This window comes from Mus musculus, chromosome 8 (genome assembly GCF_000001635.26).
Source record: "Mus musculus strain C57BL/6J chromosome 8, GRCm38.p6 C57BL/6J".
Classification (NCBI taxonomy): domain Eukaryota; kingdom Metazoa; phylum Chordata; class Mammalia; order Rodentia; family Muridae; genus Mus; species Mus musculus.
The window spans coordinates 65,166,682-65,185,186 of NC_000074.6; the positions used below are offsets into that span (position 1 = coordinate 65,166,682).

General features: G+C 40.9%; 1 pseudogene; it reads left to right on the forward strand.

Moving 5' to 3' along the window:
- The first annotated feature begins 16,450 nt into the window (after window positions 1–16,450).
- Window positions 16,451–17,924, forward strand: Gm45249 (annotated as a pseudogene).
- The last annotated feature ends 581 nt before the right edge of the window (window positions 17,925–18,505 follow it).

Below are 18,505 nucleotides of genomic sequence, written 5' to 3' on the forward strand. Positions count from 1 at the left end.
AATGACATCACAGGGAAGATATATCTTAAGATCTTTATGTTTTCACCTCTTTTTAAATTGGAAGATTACCCCTTGAGGAAAATTTCATTGTCCTTTTATCCTTTGCTGTACATTTAGATTTGTATTGGTTGACTTTTTTTCCCCCTAACTACTATTAATTGCAATATGTAGAGATTTTTTTCCCAAGCACCTCTGGCTATTTAAAAAATGAAAGCATGATGCTTTGTGAAAGATACTGGACACAAAAGTGCAAATACCGTATGAATTAATTACATGTGGACTGAATTCAGAGTGACCATGAGGAAGAATTGAGTCTATTCTTTCATAGGTACACTGTTGCAGATAGGAATGATGGAAAGATGGTCTTGAATTGGCTACATAACTGAAGATGACCTTGAGTCTTTGATCCTCCTGCCTCCATCTCCCAAATTGTGGGAATACAGACAGACACATAAAACCATGCCCAGTGAAGTATTTCTTTAATTAAAATTTACTTTCATATTAAATACTATAGAAGGTTGCAAACACTCAGATATTATTTCTGCTAAATTTGGAAGAGATGCCTGGTGTGAGTTACAGGTTGAAAATGTAGTTTTGCATCATTGACTTGGGTTTTAAATAAAGTGATGGATATAGGCTAGTGGAATAAGAGGAAATGTTGGGTTTTCCTTCACTGGCAAACTGATCTTGATTATTGCTGCCTGCCTTTATGATCAGTCACCATTTCATTATTAAAGAGCTCAATGTGACTTTGCTCTCTGTTCAGTTTTAGTCATCTACCTTGCAATGCTGGACTTCCAGTCTTATAAGCTCATTCCATGAAGTGTTATATGGCAGCACCTCACTGGTAATCTTCTTTGCCACTCAACGAACAATGCAGAAATGACAAAAGATGTAATGAACTTATTTCATACTCTAATCAGCCACTCTATTAGCCCTATCTTGGTTGTGATAAACAGTTGTTACATTAATCATTAACTTAATGTACAGCCTTATGCCAGGTTTATACCAAAAGCATGTGATGAAAATATCCATAGGCTTCTTTCTTTAAAAATTACTTATATAAATTTCACTTTTAGTGTTCTGAGAAATGTTCACAGGTTTTATGTTATGGAGGCTTTAAGAAAGAGTCACTACACAAGCAACTGATGGCTCTTCCTTCTTCCTTGTCAATTACTTGGCCTTTGAAGGTGCTGTGGGCATTACTGACACTGCACGCAAGGGAAGGGGAAGGGATTTGTGGCGATATTCAGTGTGCCACAGGCTATATTGTTACTGGGGACAGACCTATTTTTGGCAGCACCACTGATGAAATGTCAAAAGGAAAATTGCTGAAAGAAATTAAGGTGCCCAGTTGGGTGAATTGCATTGCAGAAGTATCAGGATCACTTAAGGAGAATGGAAGAGGTACAGGGAGCCATGAGCACAGGTAAAGGAGCAGAGGTCTCCTTCACTAACTCCCAACAGCCAGCTTCCCCAACCTGAGTGCATGCTCACATATGAATTGAAAGGTCAGGGGTGCTTGTTTGCGTGAGCATCAGTATAAGAGCAGGCCAGACTTCCTTACCAAGTACAAAGCACAGGAATTTTGTGTCACTGGAGTCCCTCTTTTCAGTGGGATACTGCGTTATTACTTTTAACTGAATACTGCTGGGAAGGGTGCTCTGTAAGCAGCAGATTAATTCTGGTTGGCAAGGGACAATGTTTTATGCATTCTGACACACTCTAAGTACTCCCTTATACATGTGGATTCTCTGATTTTCATCATTTATTGCAGTAGAATTTATATCTTGTTTACATTTTTGTTGTAAGGCAGATTTCTATTGCTATTTGATACAATGATGGGAGAGAAGAGACAGACATTGGATATCGATAGAAGTGTGTATAAGATAAAATATTGTATATGGATGTTGTCCTTAAATACTATACTAGGAACTTGAAGCCATTTTCTCATTGTACTGTTTAGTGACTTGGGTGGAACCTGTCAGTGTGGTGTGGTTCATTTATATTTCCCTACCTCATGTGGATTAGTTGCCTTTGCCTGTCGCAGCACACTGCCAACTTGACTTCCACTTGTGCCATTGCCTGATGGTTGAGGTGATTTGTTAGGGGCTTGCTAAGCATTGTCCCCATGGCTGATGCTGGAGATTTGCTTCACCCATTTTGAGGTATGGGCTTCCTTTTCTTTCCACCTAAGAGATTTCCTAACATAGAGTCCTAAGATATTTGGAAGGACCAAATGCACTATTTTCATAGTAAACCAGTTTGCCAAGTTTACCTTTTATTTATTTTTTGCTTCCAATAGTCTGAGCACATCTATGGCTGTCAACAGAGGACTTATGGTGAAAATATAAGTTATTTGAGGCTTTTATGAACTGTGAGGAAGCAATGCTCCCTCTCAGAAGAAGGGAACAGCTTAATGTGAAATGCATTACAGGGGCTGAGGCCATTAAGAAAAGCGATGTATTTTGTACAATGATTCTCTAGCCTGTTGGTTGATTAAATTTATCTCTTTGTTCAAGTTTAGCTTTTTGAAGAAATACTGAACAAGGCTTCTGTTATTTGAGTTAAAACTCACTGAATATTTGGAGTTGTTAGTTGTATCTCTAGATTAAAGCACATCTAGTTCATTTATTCTGTATTTGTTAAGTAGTGTTTAAAACTTGCACTGTTTCATCTAAAAAGAGAAATGCATTTATTTTATTCACATTTAGAGCGGCTGCCTTTGTAGGTGTTGGTGAGGAGAAGCTCATGCCTTATTCATAATCTGACTTGAGAAATTATCACCAAGCTTCTGGCTTTTGCCCTTCTCGGAGGCTTGAGTTTTCCGTATGCAAAACTAGAATGAAATACCTACCCTATAGGGTTACAAAGGCTAAATTAAATAGCATGTCAAACCTCAAAGCACTTAGCACAGTGCCTGACACATACAGGACCCGGAAAATTCTAGTTATCTTCTCTGACATAAAAGAAGATGTTTCTAGGACTACTTAACATTTATTAGCAGCATAACTGGTCAGATACTAGAATAAAATATATGCCACATCTATTGAATGGTCATACATCTTTATCATGGAGATCTAGCCAAGGGCACTTGTTCTAACATCCTGATTCCATTGATCTCTTGAGAAGAGTCTTTGGTTGCTTCATTAACTGGAATGAAATAAGAGACAAGTAAAACCTTTTATAGGATTATTCATGAACTTCTGTAAGATGAGCTAGGACACATGCATAGCAGCCAGCCCTAACCTACAACCTAGAGTCCCTGATCCAATGCTGGCCAGAACCAATCAACATACAGTCAATTCCTCACAATGGAAGAGAGTATTTTCAGTTAGAGAACCAGGCTCAAGACCACAAACTTGAATTTAAAAAGTTGATATGCCTCTATTGTGCAACCTTTTTATTTCTTGAGAGTCAATTTTTCATCAAGAAATTTTTTATCTGCTTTGCATTTCTTTGATTGCAGAACCAATGAGATGAATGTAGGAGAAGCTACTATTTGATGTTCTAGAGGGAGTTAAGCAGAGGTCATGCTCTATCCAGAGTAACATTGAGATCACATAGGAATCATCGTGTGTGTGTGTGTGTGTGTGTGTGTGTGTATGTGTGTGTGTGTGTGTGTATGTGTGTGCATGCTTGTGACCTCAGCACTTAGGAGGTGGAGGCAGGATGATCATGAATGAGGCCAGCCTCAGATACACAGTAACACTCAATCTCAGAAACAAAATCAACCAACCAACCAACCAAAAACTCAATAGGAGTTGGAAGTGCACATCAGGGTATCTTGGGCTCAGAAGCAGTCCTGTGCCATGCATTTTTGTTTCTTCTTTCCACTCAGTTAAGATTATCTTTTTTTTTTAAATCACCTACTATTTGAATATGTCTCTCTCTATGTGTGTATGCACACAAGTGTCCTTGCACTTTTACAAGGACAACCTTGAGTGTTATTCCTCAGGTGCTACACACTATTTATTTATTTATTATTTATTTATTCATTCATTTGTGAGATAAGGCTCTCACAGACCTAGAATTGACAATGTAGGGTAAAACAAACAAGCAGATGGAAAAGGGCCCAAGAGAAGACAGAAGAATCATAGAGTCACTCATTCACTTTCAGGGATCCTATAAAATCTCAAAACTGAAAACTGTACCATATATACAGAGGACCTGTGCAGGCCTATGCAGGCCCTGTGTATGTCGCCTTAGTCTCTGTGAGTTCCTATACCTTAATCTTGTTGATTTAGAGGGCCCTGCTCTTTTGGTGTTGTCCATCCTCTCTGGCTCTTACACTGTGCAACTCCACTCCCACAGGGTTCCCTGATCGATGAGGGGAGGGATTTGATGGAGACATACCACTTAATGCTGAGTGTTCTAAGGCTGAGAGACCTTGCATATTGTCTGGCTGTGAGTCTGTTTTTATTTTCTATAGGAGGAAGTTTCTGATCATGTCAGGGCAAGGCATGGATCTATGACTATAGCAGAATGTCTTTAAGAACCATTTTATTGTTGCCTTCTTGGAGTAGAACAGTAGTACTTGTATTTACTCTAGATCCCTGGGCTATCTAGCCTCAGGTTCATGGTCACTCAAGCAGTGTTGGGTACGAGTTCCATCTTAAGGAGTTAGCCTTAAGTCAAATCAGTTATTGGTTGGTTACTCCTACAATCTTTGAAATACTGTTACCCTAGCATATCTTGAAGGCAGCTCACCATTGTAGATCAAAAGTTTCATGATTGGCTTGGTATTTATGTTTCTCTTTTGGTAGCAGCTGAGTACCTTCCTGTACCAAAGACACTAGAAAGTAGGGGTGAAGGCTCTTTGTAGGCACCAGGTTGACTTCTTCATGTTCAATGAGTTGTGCAGGTTTTGTAATCAGCAATGGAGTTTTGCTCTTAGTTTGTAGAGAGCAACTGTTTTGGCAACAGTATGGGTTGTTTGGGGGTTCCCATGGAACCTTTGGCTAACAACGCAATCAGATGTAACCCAACCCCAGTACTGGCAGCTTCATTTGATGACAGGGGATGGCCAGTTGAAACTCTGTCTCCTTCATTATTTGGTGATTTTATTTAGGTTGCCTTCATATATGTTCATATTTTTAAAAAGTTTCTACTCTATAAAGTTTCCATACTACTTCTCAAATGACCCTTAATTTTAGTTGTTTCTCCCCATAACTCCTCCACAGGTGCACATCTTTAATTCCAGCAGGATTAAGTATTTAATCTGCACTTCAGAAGGCAGAGGCAGGTGGAAGTTTGTGAGTTTGAAACCAGCTTGATTTACAAAGAGATCCAGGACAGCCAGGGCTATACAGAGAAATCCAGTCTCACAAAGAAACAAACAAAGAAACAAACACAAAAACAAAAAACCACCACCAACAACAAAGCCCCCCATCCCCAAAAACAAAAAACAAAAAACTCCCAAACCCATAACAAACCAAAAAACCAACAAACAAACAAAACAAAACAAAACAACAACAAAAACCCAAACCCAACCACCCTACACACCCCACAAGAAAAACCAAGATCTCTATTAATGTTGTTTAATTGGCTAGAAAACTTTTCTTAATTATTCTTGAGTTTTTGCAATATTATTATGGGTAATATAGTGAGGATTACTTTATTTTAAGTCTTAGATATATCATTTATGTTATTACTGATGAGGAAAATAAACTTGTCTTAGATCTAGTATTGTAAAAGACCACTATTATGACTGTTAACTTGAACTATTCCACCCTAGGGAATCAATGTGTGAAAATTTTATAAGATAAATTTAGCTTGATGTCTTAGTCAGTTTTATGTTTCTATAACAGAATTCTCAGGTTTGAAACATTTATAAAGAAAATGAATTTATTTTTCACAGTTTTAGAGACCAGTATGTCCATGATGGAGTGACAAAACCTTATGCTGGCCTCCTTTCTGTGTCATAATGTGCTAAAAGGAGAGAAGGGAAGAGAGAGAGAGAGTCAGAGAGACAGAGAGGGTAGTGGGGAGGAGGAAGGAAAGAAGGAAGAGGAGAAGGGAGAGGATGTGTGGGAGAAAGGGAAAGAGGGAGAGATACTTTTTCCTTTTTTTTTTTTTTTGCAATAAGTACCCACTCACATGATGGTGGCATAATCTTAAATTTCATAATATTAAAAATCTCTCATGATAACTACCTTTTAAAGGTCCCACCTCATACCATCACCACATTGGAGATTATGTTTCCAACACATGAACTTTGTGCGGTTGGTTATTTGTGTTTGATGAGATAGGGATATTTAAATCCTGATACAACAAGCTCAGCACATGTTATGCACATGTGAAAATGTTCTAGGGACACCACCATTTCGTACAGTGAACATATATTAATGAAAACAATCCTGATAAACTTAGATTTTTATTTATGTAAAGGATTTTTCTTTTCTTTTCCTTTCCTTTCCTTCCTTCCTTCCTTCCTCCCTCCCTCCCTCCCTCCCTCCCTCCCTCCCTCCCTCCCTCCCTCCCTCCCTCCCTCTCCCTCCCTCCCTCCCTCCCTCCCTCCCTCTCTCTCTCTTTCTTTCTTTCTTTCTTTCTTTCTTTCTCTTTTTAAAGATTTATTTATCTTATGTATGGGACTACACTGTTGCTGTCTTCAGACACACCAGAAGAGGGCATCAGATCCTGTTACGAATGGTTGTGAGCCACCATGTGGTTGCTGGGAATTGAACTCAGGACCTTTGGAAGAGGGGTCAGTGCTCTTAACTTTTGAGCCATCTCTCCATCCCTGGTCATAAAGGATTTTTCAAAGTGTCACATTTTCTCTCCAGTCTCTGATTTGCCTTGGCTCAGGCACCCATGAAGTGAAGGGATCAGAATTTCTGTTCCCTTATTTTGAATGGGAAGGATAAAGCCTGGGGAAGTAAGAAGCCCGGCATTGATGGTAGTTTCCCATGTTCTCTTCCTGAAGCTTTTATGGAAATGAAGAATTCAAATGTTCAGAGATATGTCAAGAACTATATTAACCCAAGGGGAGGAAGGGTGTGTTTGGTCACTGTGCTGCCAAGCTAATCACACATCTGCTCATTATTGTAAATATGCTACTGCAGGAGAGAAGAAAAGAAAGAAGAAAGGAAAGACATGTACAGATCTTTTTTTAAGGTTAATTTTTTTTCAAAAACAATTTTTTATTAGATATTTTCTTCATTTACATTTCAAATGCTATCCAGAAAGTCCCCTATACCATCTCCCGCCCTGCTCCCCAGCCCACCCACTCCTGCTTCCTGGCCCTGGCATTCCCCTGTACTGGGGCATATGCTCTTCGCAAGACCAAGGGCCTCTCCTCCCATTGATGGCCAACTAAACCATCCTCTGCTACATATGCAGCTAGAGACTACATGTACAGGTCTTATAAAGTGTGTGAGAACAAGTCCATTTCATTGAGTAAAAATGTAGGCTCCAGTTGATAATTGGGTGTATAGAAAATATGAGAAAGAGCTTTTAAAAAAGAAAAGTAGAAATATTCTAAAGATTTTTGGGTATATCACTGATGTTTTCTTGGTCTTCTCTAGAAATAGCACAATTAAATTGCTTATATATTGCTATACGGTTATTCTCTCAACTAGCCTGCCCATGTTAAAATGACTTATTTTAACAGCAACAAATTATTATACCAATTGTTTAGGAGATTTGGTCTACCAGTTAGTAACTACAGCTGTTACAATATCTCCTTTAAGTTTTATGGGATTGGTTGTGCTCAGGGTGTTATGACCGTAGACCATTTCCTTTAAGATTGAATTCAAAGAAGATTTAAATTATATTTTCCTTTACTCCTAGGTGTTACAAAAATGAAACAGCTTCTTCATAAAACCTAACTTTCTATTTCCTTGTAGATGCAACGTTAAAAGGTGGAGGAAGACATAATGCTCTCGACGTTTTTGCTGAGGTGTCTGCAAGTACTTGTCATAATATTCCAGGGTATTTAGGGATCTGTTTTATTTTGTATAAAATAAAATTTTACCACAGGGGAGTGGATTAGGGCAGGCAAGAAAAAGAAATAGTGATTATTTTCTTTTCAAGCATCAAACTTTAATTCAGATTTTTTTATTGTTCTAAACATGCTAAGCATATCTTTCTGTCACTCACATATCTTTTATTCTCCTACAAAGTAGCTAAGGTTTTCCTCATGCAAATGAAGGAATAGAGTAGTAGAAATGTTAACCAGCCTAGAGCCCGAGACTGGCGGGTGGGAATTAGCTTGGTTCCCACATTTCCTCCTATTGAACTTTATGAGATGAGCAATGCTGACCTTTGCTCCTGTGAATTCATTGACCCCATAGTAGTCCATAAAACATTACTTAAGGAATTTTTATTTGACACTGTGGGGGTATTAGAGAACTCTCAATAGCAAACTACACCATTTTTCTTCCTCTAACATTTATGCTTCCTTGCAGTTTTTAAGCTTTTGTCTGTCAGCACAATGTTCACCAAGTTTCTTCCATGGACAGGAAGCTCCCTGAATTTAAAGTGAAATAAAGATGCATAAGATACAGTTCTTGCTGTGAGCAGAGTTGGGAGTTGCGGGGGAAGAGATAAGATACCCACCCCAGAACATGAATTGCTCTTTGATCAAACACCATACAGGTGATATAGAAACTTCCTGGTATTGTTGAATCCTCATGGCAGGGCTATGTGCAGTAATGATTTATTCCACACTGATGTGTGGAATAAAGAAGACTGAAACTGAGCTGAGAAGATAGCACAATCAGAAATGTTCTTGGTGTGGAAACAGGAAGGCCTGAGTTTGATCTTCAGAACCTACATTGAAAAAGCCAAGCATGGTGGAATGAACTTGTAATCCTAGAACTGAGCCCTGTATTCACTGGTCAGCTAGGCTAGCCTACTCAGGGAGCTCCCAGGTAATAAAAGGCATGTCTCGGAGGGTGTGGCATTTCCGAAAAATAAAACCTCTGGCCCCCATCCGTTCAGACACCCAGAATATTGAAGCCATGCTCAGAGGACCATGATGATCAGCATTAACTTGCAGGGGAGAATGCAACCATTCTGAGCCTGTTTCTTCATCTGCAGATTGAGGAGCTCGCACAGAGTTTCAGACTCTAGCTACATTTGAGCACACAGGCAGCCTCTGGAACAGCTGCCAGCAATCTCCACCTCTTTCTATCCATGGTAACACTGAGGAAAGCATGTTACTTTCATCATGAGACTATAAAATATTGGTAATTTCCCCTCCTAGCTTATATGCTTGGTTTTCTTGGCTTATGCATGTTGATAAAGCAAGATGCTAAGTTGGGGAATCCATAAATAGGAAGTAAAGGGCTGCCTCCAAAGGAAACTGTCAATCCCAGAGGCGGCAGAGAAACTTCCAGGGATGGCAGACTTTCTGGAGAAGCACATGGATCTTCAGGATGGGAACTTCAGAGGAGAGCACAAGTTTATTGCAAGCACTCTGAGTGTAGCTTTGTGAGAGATCATGAAACACAGGTCCAACACAAGTCATGGACAAATTTCTGTCCTACAGAAAACGTGAGGTAGTTAATGTTATTTCAACACACCATGTTTTGGGGGGCCAGAAAGATGGCTTAGCAATTACCAGTGTTTGTGACTCTTGCTGAGGACCTAGGTTTAGTTCCCAACACCCACATGGTGGTTCACAACCATTCACACTCCAGTTCCAGGGGATCTCTTCTGGACCTCCTTGGGTACCAGGCACACATGTAGTGCACATATACATGCGCAAGCAAAGCACTCATACAATTAAATAAAAATAAATATTAAAAAGTATAAAACTAATAAATAAGCACATTTCTTAGAGTAAACAAACCAAGTTATTTAAAGAAAAACTTTGGGTGCACAACAGAGGCTGTACACGTGAAGAAGAATCATGCAGGGGGTAACTAGGGAATGAGAGTGATCAGAGTTTGATAAATGGTACATCAGAGATTCAGAAAACCAGATGTCTTTAATCTTCATGAGCCTTCCTTATGAACTCTGTATGAGTTTTGAAGTGCATCAGATAAATCTTGATAACAGAAATCATTGTCAGGGCATGGAAAATGGTCACAGTGGGGTCTCCTGCATGACTTAGTGCTGGCTGCTCCGTGTCATGGTTTTAAATCAGCGGGTCTCACAATTTGGGAACTCAGAGTCACATGGGACCTTGCATGGAGGATCAAACGAGTATTCTCTGGAATTTCTGACTCTAGGGCATGAGCTTTTGCAGCACTTAACAGGTGATCAGTGTAGCCAACAGACCTGATGTGAAAAGCATCTGTGGCCTAGGCGTGGGCGTGGGCAGATCATCAGTCCGTTAGCATTCTATGAAAGAACAGAACTGACAGAACAAGTGAATATACTTTTAGGACTGATTAGAGTGGTTTATAGGCTGTGGTTTAGGGAGTCCAATAATGACTGTCTCTTGATGGACAGGCCAACAATCCTGGAGTTGTTCATTCCATGAGACTGGATGTTTTCGCAGTTCCATTCTGTTGCTGGAGTCCTGGAAGATTCCCAGAGAGCTGCTGATCTTTTGTCTGCATTGGACACATAAATAAGTAGGTCCCAACTCCAGCCCAGGAACATGTCATCAACAAGATAGAAGTGACAGTGGAAGTGAGGGCAAACAGGCAAAGAGTAAAAGCTTCCTCTTTTCATGTTGGTTGCCCCCAGAATGTATGGCCCAAATTTAGCATGAGACTTCCCACCTCAAATGATCCAATGAAGATTCCTCAGAGGCATCCCCAGATGTTTGGGAGTTAACTGACTCCAGATGTAGTCAAGTTGATAACTGAGATTAGCCATCACAACCTGTAACAGCAGGGTTCTGTTCAAAGCAAAGTTGTGACTAAATATTACAGACTTACAGAGTTAGGGAATTGGAGGCAATTGGTTCTGTGTTTCCTGGAGCGTGTTGTGTTTTTCTAATGGGGGTATCTGAGAGGTCATCAACACTAACCGCACGCTTCCAAATAACTGGAGTTGCACTACATTTCTAATTAAAGCTGACTAGAAAAGAGTTAATCAGATCTACAACTTTATTGATTAAGGTGCAGGTCAACGTGAGTGAGGAAAATTGCTCATAGCATGGGGCTAGAGAGATGGCTCAGTGGTTAGGAGCATATGCTGCTCTTGCAGAGGACCTGGGTTCAGGTCTTAGAACCCACATCAGGTGCCCTACAACTGTCTGTCACTCAAGTTCAGGAGATTTTATGCTCTCTTTTGGCTTCAGAGGATATATGTAACTGGTGTTTACTATATTTTTAAAAATTAATATTTTTACTAACCAGGGAATTTTTAGTACCAGGGAATCTATCACCCTAATCTGTCATCTTCAAACACTGAACTCACATGTACAAACACACACATAGACACATATAGTTACATACAAATTAGAAAAACACAACACGCTCCAGGAAACACAGAACCAATTACCTGGTTGTTTATTCTAACCCCTAGAATTGACGTTACAGGCAGCTATGAATCATCATGTGGGTGCTGGAAACCCAACCCATGTTCTGTGGAGGAACTGTCAGTCCTCCTCACTCCTGAGCCATCTCTCTACTACCAATCTATATTTTAACTTTGTTTTCTAAAGGTTTTACTTTTGAAAAAGAGTCTCAGGTAGCCCAGGCTGGCCTGAAATTCTCCATATAAATGAGGCTGGCCTTGAACTACTCATCTTGTCTCCACCTCTTTAGTGCTGGGATTACAGGGGTTGGCACCATTATTCTTGATTTTCTTCTATTATCTTTGTATTTGTTTATTTATATGACTATTCCTATAGTAATGCACTTTTTTTTGTCATTGTGACCTTTTGTTTCACCTGTTGGAAACATTCCTTAATTCTTCAATTTGAACGAGATGGTAGCATTTTTCAATAATATGTTTGCATATAATCTTCACAGTGACTTCCTGAACTAAGATCAGCAGAATTATACCTGTATTGTGAAGGGGGAAGTTGAGGCTCTGAGGAAGTTCTGAGTGGTTGATATCATGTGATATTGACTGTGCTCATGTCCTTTACCGTCTCTTTCTTGCTTAAGACTCATCACTATGACATCTCAGCAGATACACTCTGAATCTGTGTGTCTTCACTCTTTCCTTGAAGAAAAAGAATTAATGTTTTTCTTTGGATAATTCAATTCATAACAAATTAGATTTTATTAACAATGACTTGTGATATCTTTTCCACAGATACTTATATAGGAGTTTGTAAATTAAAATTGGAAGGGGAGTTGATGGAGAAAATACTTTTTATTATAACCTCAATCACTTAATCACTTTTATATAGATGATCTCTAATTTATGCAATATCTGTTGCTTCTCTGTTAGAAGGACAAAATTAGCTATAACCTATTGTTCTTTCTCTTTAAATTAAAGCTTTTGTATGTAACTATATATGTTGGTGTGTGCATTTGTACATGTGAGTGCAGTGTTTGAAGATGACAGATATGGGTGATAGATTCCCTAGTACTAAGGTTACAGTTTTGGGCAGCTCACAACCTCCTCAGAGAAGGTGCTGGGATCTGAACTTGGATCTTGTTTATTTCTTAAATGTCTTTTGCTTTATTTCTTCAGCATTTTCTCTCTGGCCCATTATAGTTGTTTGAGCAAAAATGGCTCCTGTGGTTGAATACTTGATCCCCAGTTTGTGGAACTTCTTGGGAAGGATTAGAAGGCATGACATTGTTGAAGGACCTGTGCCTCTGTGGGTAGGCTTTGAGAGTTTAGAAGCCCATGATATTCTCAGTTAACTTTCTCTGTCTCCTACAAGATGTGAGCTTGCCACTATTGCTCCAGTATCATGCCTGCCTGCCTGTTGCCATGCCCCCTGCCATGAGGGCCATAGACTAAACCTCTGCAACTGTGAGCCCTATGTTAAGTGCTTTCTTTTATAAGTCTTGGTGATGGTATGCCATCTGAGCAATAGGAAAGTAACTAAGATACCCATACATTTTCAAGTTTGGAGTAACCACCTAAAGAAATCAAAATTGTCTATATTCTTTGGAAGCTTTTCTTCAGAATATCTTAGAAAGTTTCTGAACTGTTGGTATTTATTTTTAAAAATAACCCTTCATGATGATAACCAAGATATTATTAGGAAGTAGACCCTTGGGGCCTTTTCCTATGCAGTTGTCACCTGACTCCAGAGATTTTGTAATTCTGTGAATCTGAGACCTTTATTGCTCACACAAAGAATGAAAACAAATTAATAGTTATTTCCTCAGTGGTCTTTGAGTTCTTCAGGGAATATTTATTGTTTCAGGGAGAGATCTTCCTTTCAGTGTGTGCATGGTATTGCTTAAAAGACAATGGAGACCCAAAGAGAAATGGGACTTGCCCCTTGCTGAAACTTTGCTTGCCCCTTGCTGAAGCTTTGCTTTCTGTTTCTTAGATCTATAGAAAAAACATAACTTTTTTCAACAAGGATATTAGTACAGAACTCTCTCATCTTCATTCAGAAATAGGACTGTTTAGAACAAAGCACTAGGCTGCATTTTTATCAGCCCAATTTTTTATCCCTGTGGTGTTTTTAAAACTCTGTAGAAGGATCATCAGGGGCTGTGAGGAAGGCTATGCGGCTTCCTGGTGGCTGTGAATGGGGTCAATAACATCTACCCTGTGAGTAGGGGGAGGGGAGCCACAGGGAAAACTAATTAATGCATCAGAGGACACCAGGAAATAGTGCTGGCTTGTTGTAAACTAGATTTGATGAAGTTTAGAAAACAAACAAAAAAGACTACCATAGAATTCCTTAGAGGTTGGTCTTCCAGATCTCCCCCCTACTATTTCAGTCTGTGAACCAATCCCTCCAAATGATTTGCATTATGATAACATAACTAACCACAGCAAGGTCAATTATTTAAGGAACACCACAAGCAGCTGTATGTCAAATCCTATTCAGATACTGATTCCGTCCAGACCTTCATGTTACTTTCCTGTTAGAGCTCTGATTTACACTTTACAGATGTGAACACTGACCCTTGAGTATACACAAGCCTGCACACTATGTGGGCCTGGCTCTGTGACCTTCTTTATTGTTTGTATTCTTGGCCTTCCCAAACTTGTGGCTGGAGCTGTCACAGTTTGCACATGGCATAAGAGTGATGGAAGGCTGAAGGTATTAAATGAGGATCCTGTTGATCCTGCTGTGACAGAACACTCTTTGCAGTACAAACTCTTGTAATAAAGCAAATGTCCTCAGAGGGAACAGTGTGCTTTATATTTTTCCTTTCCTTTCCTTTCTTTCTATTTCTTTATTATAGGTGCCCCCTCTGTCTTTCTCTCTCTCTCAGTCTCTCTCTCTCTCTCTGTCTCTCTGCCTCTTTTCTTTCTCTTTCTTTCTTTCTTTCTTTCTTTCTTTCTTTCTTTCTTTCTTTCTTTCTTTCTTTCTTCCATCCTTCCTTCCTTCCTTCCTTTTTTCTCTCTCTCTTCCCCTTCCTTCCTTCCTTCCTTCCTTCCTTCCTTCCTTCCTTCCTTCCTTCCTTCCTTCCTTCCTCTCTCTCTCTCTCTCTCTCTCTCTCTTTCTTTCTTTCTTTCTTTCTCTCTTTCTTTCTTTCTCCTTTGATGTTCCCATCTCTCCATTGGAAGTCTTGTGAGGTTACAGGATGTAGCTGTTTTATATTCTATATCCCTTATTGCTAGGAGTCTTAGCTAGAGTCACCCTCATAGATTCCTGGGAGTTTCTCTTGTCCTAGGTTTTCAGCTTGTCCCAGAGATGCCCCCTCATTCCAGTTCTCTCTCCTAGTTCTCTCTTCCTCCACCATCCCCTAACTTGATCCCTCTTGTTCCCATCTCCACTACTTCCCAACCCAGTCCCCTCCCTCCCTCCATCTTTCTGTGGTGCTGGGGGTGGTGCAAACTCAGGTCCCTGTACATGCTAGGGAACCACTCTACCACTGAGTTACATTCCTAGAAACCAGTTTACTATTTTGTGTGCATGTGTGTTAGGATTACTCTCTGACATCTGGGAAGTTGTATTGAGATGCCTGTTTTTTGTTGTTAATTTGTCACAAACTAGAGTCACCAGGGACAAGGGAAGCTCAACTGAAATGTTGCTTCCTCCATAAGACTGGCCTTGGCCATGTCTGTGATAGTGTCCTTACTGATGATTGGTAAGAAAGGTCCCAGCCTGCTGTGAGCAGCAGCATGTGTAGGCAGATGGGCCTGGACTGGTGAAGAAGCTAACTGAACACAAGTCAGGGAATATGAGAGAGTAAGCAACGTTTCTCCATGGCTTCTGCTTGAGTTCTTGCCCTGATTTATCTCTGTGGATGGGCTGTGACCTGGAAATGTAAGCCAAATGAACTTTTTCCTCTGAGAAGCTGCCTTTTTGTCAGAATTCTTTCTCCCAGCAACAGAGAAGCAAAGTAGAATAGATGGTCATGATGGGTGTCAGAGCAGGAAGAAGAAAAGCTGTAAGAAGACAAAATGGGTGTCTTCTTCAACCTTGACTTTGTAGACGAGCTGAATCCTGCAAATGATTAGCACTGCACAAAACAAAGCAAATTGGGTTTTATCCCCAGTAGAATTCACCACCGTGACTACATTCACTAAAAAAAATTCAGATTGCAGAGCTTGTTCTGTGATCTGATTTATTCTTCCAGTCCCTAAGTGTTTTCCCCTTGTACAATCTCCCTACCCTACCTCCAAGAGATTCACTGATTCTTGTGTTCATTTGCTCTGATGGAAAGAACACAGCATTAAGCAGAGAGCAGTGAACTGTGTTCTCAATATGGTATACTGACTGTGTGACCTCAGCAAAGGCTGGTTAAGGATTCATTGGAGTGCAAAGAGTGTCAAAGATTCACCATCCAGCACTCACAGTTTCTGAACACACCGTGTGTATTCAGTCTGCTGTGTTTATGGGGACATTGAGAGTGCCATTTGAACCTGGACGTTTACAATGATGGATGCATGTGAACCATTTGCCCTTTTCTTTCACCGTTCGAGGTTAGCCAGATGTCACCAGTGAGCCCAGTCACAAGGAAGTGGAGCAAGATAAATTGTTCCTCTTCTTCCTCCTCCCCCTTTCGTTTACCTCCTTGTCTCCTCTTCTATTTCTGACTGGGATTCTTTTTTTTGTTTTGTTTTTGTTTTTGTTTTTTTGTTTTTGTTTGTTTTTTGAGATAGGGTTTCTCTGTATAGCTCTGGCTGTCCTGGAACTTACTTTGTAGACCAGGCTGGCCCCGAACTCAAAAAATCCACCTGCCTCTGCCTCCCAAGTCTGGGATTCTTGATGTGCCACTGACTGCCTTCAAACTTGTGATCCTCTTTCTCAACTTCTAATGTAGTGCATAGAGGGATGTGCCGTAGCAGCCAGCAAAATAGTTGTTTCATTAACTCCCCAAGGTTCGGGGTAGGCAGTTTAGAGCAAAAGATAATTGATGCAAAGTCTGATTAAAAAGGAATAAATCACAACATATCCATTCCATCTCCTCTGGAGCCATTCACTATGGAGATATTAAATATGACAACCATGCTTGATCTGAACCTTTCCCTTCAAAAACTGCTCAGCATCACATCTCCTTTTCCGTCAGTAAGTGCCTGGAACACACAAGTGAGTAGCAAGCTCTTGGCTGCAGAAATAAAACACCCAGCCCCCCTACACATATGTAGCAGATGTGCAGCTTGGTCTTCATGTGGGTCCCCTAACAACTGGAGTGGGAGCTGTCTCTGATTCTGTTGCCTGCTATTGGATCCCTAGCTGGAGTGCCTTGTCTGGCCTCAGTGGGAGAGGATACACCTAAGTCTTCTGTGACTTGTTGTTCCAGGTGGCACCTAAGGGGGCTTTCCCTTTCTCTGAGGAGAAGAATGAAGAGAAGAGGGGTTTGTGAGGGTGGGACTGGGAGGAGAGGAGGGAGGGGTGATAATGAGGATGTTAATTAATTAATTATTGAAAAAAGAGAAATACTCCCATAGTGGAAACATTTTCAGAGCTGCACTTAGGACTATGGGAAAAGATTGGGTTTGTGACAATACAAACAGTACAAGGTCCTTAAGTGAGAATGTTTCAAAGGGGAGGCAATCTTTCCACTGAAAACATACTCTGTCCAATCAGGTCTCAGACAAGTTCAATGTGTTCCAAAGAGGCTTCATGTCCAGTTGTGTGGAGCTGGTCAGAGGCCCATGTTTGGGAGGTCATAGCTCTAAAGATGAGGGAGTAGTTTTGTTTTGTTAATAGACATGTAGTCAGTCTGTCTCTTAAGCATGGTGTGTTCCTCAGCCTTGGTCAAAGGACTTTCTCTTTCCAGCACAAAGTGGTCAACAAAGAGAATCATGGCTGGCCAAAGTTCCGAGGACAAGTTACTGTTAGTGTGCCATCTATATTACCCTACAAAGTTTAGAGAACATCTCAGAAGTGCGGTGAAAAGTGATAATGATAAAAGCTGGGTCTTTGGGATATGACTTATGGGTATGACACAGTGTAGATATTCATGAACTTACAACAGGGGTCTAAACAAGATTGAATGGTTAATGTTCATTTAAAGATAAGGGAGCACCCCCTACCCGCCTCCCACTGCTCCCTGACATTGTAGTGAGGTTGTAGTGGTAATTAGTTGCTACTTTGAGAGCTTCGATGTGCTGTCTAAGGATAACAGCAAGAATAAGGATGCTGGAAAGTCTTCCAAGAAAGAGAAAGATCCAGTAAGCAAGTCAGGGGCAAAGCAAAAAAGAAGTGGTCCAAAGGCAAAGTTCTGAGCAAGCTTAACAATCTAGTTCTGTTTGACAAAGCTACATGTGACAAACTCAGTAAGGAAGTCCTCAACTGTATGCTTATTGTTCCAGCTGTGTGGTCTCTGAGAGACTGAAGATTAGAGGATCCTTGGCCAGGGAAGTCCTTCAGGAACTACTCAGCAAAGGACTTTTCAAGCTGGTTTCAAAGCACAGATCTCCAAGTGATTTTTGCTGTAAGTACAAAGGATGGAGATGCCCCAGTGTCCAAACCATGAACAGGTTCAATCTGCTCTCCATTTGGATAAATAAAACTTTAGTAAATTAAAAAAAGGTAGGGGAGGGACTGAGCACCAAATAGTTAAAGATGGGGGAAGGGCTCACAGGGTCCTGGGCATGGGAGCGAGTAATAAGAGAGGGCTGCTGGGTGAGTCACAAAGCAGAGAGTCAACCAAACCAGAAAGACATTGAAAGGGAAGACTTGGTGCTGGGGGTGGGCTGAGGGGGTCAGTAGGACTAATAAGAAGATAAGAGAGCGTGGAGCGGACAGCCGGCCACCGTCCGGACCAGAGGACAGGTGTCCGCCTGGCTTGGGAGGCGGCCTCAGCCTCAGCAGCAGCGGTCGCCATCTGGGTTCCGGGACTCCGCGGGACCTAGGAAATTAGTCTGAACAGGTTAGAGGGTGCGCCAGAGAACCGGACAGCTTCTGGGACAGGCAGAAGCACAGAGCCGCTGAGGCAGTACCCTTTGCAGGCTGCAGACAGCCGGCCACCGTCCGGACCAGAGGACAGGTGTCCGCCTGGCTTGGGAGGCGGCCTCAGCCTCAGGAGCAGCGGTCGCCATCTTGGTTCCAGGACTC